We start from the raw sequence: 2,312 nt of genomic DNA on the forward strand, positions 1-2,312 counted from the left end.
GCTCAGAAACTGGGCGGCCGCTTGCATCCTGACCGGCCGCCTCTGCTTCGGTCGTTAGGCTGTGGGTTAACACCCACAGCTCTAACAACCGCTAGGGTGATGGTCACTGACCATCGCGACCATCGGGGCTTACGACGAGACCCTAGGGTAGGGTCTCACTTGTCGTAAGCCCCGGAGAGCTTCTGGCTCTGTCAAACATCGAGGCGGCCTTGCGGTCGTAGACCGTACGGCCGCCTCTGAATAAAGCCCTGTGTCTCTGTGACACAGCTGCACCGCGTGCGTAGTGCTGACCGTACGGAGTTCAGTCATCACTACACGGTGCCAAACACACAGCCGCCGGCGCCGGCAGCTGTGTGTTTGTTGTAATCAGCAGCCGCTGAGAGGTACCACTAGTGGGAGCACTGCATAGGGGGGGGGAGTACTACTGGGGCACTATATGAGGGGCTTACTACTGGAGGCACAAGGGGCACTGCACAGGGGGGACTACTACTGGGGGCACTACATAGGAGGACTACTACTGCGGGCACTATATAAGGGGCTTACTACTGGGTCACAAGGGGAACTTTACAGGGGAGACCACTACCGGGGGTAAAAGGGGCACTGCATAGGGGGGCGCCAAAAAATATACTCGCTTACCAAAAAAATTGGGCTAGGGCCGGCCCGGTACACATACATATGTCGCACATACCTTACACACACACACCTACTGTATGTCACACATACATGACACATGCACTTACCTTGCAGCAGCTGCAGGTTGTAGACCCGATAATTCTGGGACCTGGCACCATGTCATTAGGCCCCTCCCCCTAGTGACAAAATGCAGCAATTGACCGATCAGGAGGGGGCGGAGCCAAATGATGCAATTCTAGTGGTCTCACGTCATTTTGGCTCCGCCTCCTCCCGAATTACCCACGCATTTTGCCGCGAGGGGGAGGGGCTTAAGAAGATGGTGCCTACTCTTCGGTCTGTCAAGGAGGGTTTCTGGGTACTCAGAAACCCCCCTGCGTGCACTAGTGTATATATGCTTGCCAGTTGGTGAGTGAGACTGACTGCTGGTCTGAGTAGCTGGGTATACACTTGTCTAATAATTAGATTGACCGCAGATTGAGGCCCTGATTCAGAGCCGGACGCTCTTTGTGAGCGCTCGCTCTGAATCTGGGCGGCCTGTTTTTTTTTTTTTGGCCGGCCTCCAGGCCGCTTGCTAAGCTGTGGGTGACCACCCACAGCTTTTGCGAGCAGCCAGGTGATGGTCGCGACCATCGGGCTTGCGACGAGACCCTTGTGGTAGGGTCTTGTTCCTACAAGCCCCAGCTCGAATAGAGCAGGAAGCTCACTACTGACTTCACGATTGATGTCAGTAGGGCCGCCCTCAAACGGCAGGCGTTCCTTTGGGAACGCCTCCATTTGGCCAGCCACCCCCCTCTCCCCTACAAAACGGGGCGAGCAGTTAATCAACATCAACGGCAGCCCTGTTTTGTTGAGAGCCCCGTCACGAGTGATTTCTCGCTCACTCCGGGGCTTGCGCACTGCCCCGCCATCGACCCCCTTGCGAGCGTGTCTGAATCAGGCCCTGAGTACCCAGCTTGATTTAAGGATGACCATCCCTAATGATGATGATCATCATATGGCTGATGTCGAATAGTTTTACCATAAAACAGAGAGCAATGGTTCTTCGCCAACGATGTACGAGCATGAGTCGACTTTTTTCCCCTCGATGGGGCAGAGCTTAGCCCCACCGCCCTGCGCACGCTAAGCCCCACCCCCACCTTGTAACGGTGACCATCGACGTTTGCAGTCGATGGTTCACCATCGATGGTTGTGTGCCATCAAGTGTAACTACTGATGGATCCATCAATAGTAACCATCGATGGACTCCCCCTCCGATGGTCTTCCCTAGCTTGACTCTGATCTTTGGGGGGGAGGGGCAGCTGGTAAAACGTGATCGGTCAATGGGGAAGGAGGGGTCAATTGGTGAGACACGCGATCGGTCACTGGGGAGGAGCCAATCTTCAGTGATGATAATGATGTTGATGGTGATCGCTGGGACTGAGAGGCGACCGCGCTCGGCTCACTGAGTGACGTTATCAGCCACACATGTTTTTCGCCCCGCCTCCCGCTCCCCGATGTCCAATCGGCAATTTGCTTTCTGCCGCGCTCCCACCAATCAGCGCGGCGTGCGGTGACTCACCATATATGGACAGGCTTTGCCATAAAAGGAAACGTTGCCTCGCTTTATATGGGTGAAAATAGTTCCCGGGGGGTGTGAGAGCGATATTCGTGCGCGCCGCTGGCTGTATAGTGCCGGCACG

Source organism: Taudactylus pleione, unplaced genomic scaffold (assembly GCF_031769625.1).
Source record: "Taudactylus pleione unplaced genomic scaffold, aTauple2 ptg000522l, whole genome shotgun sequence".
NCBI classification, from domain to species: Eukaryota; Metazoa; Chordata; class Amphibia; order Anura; family Myobatrachidae; genus Taudactylus; species Taudactylus pleione.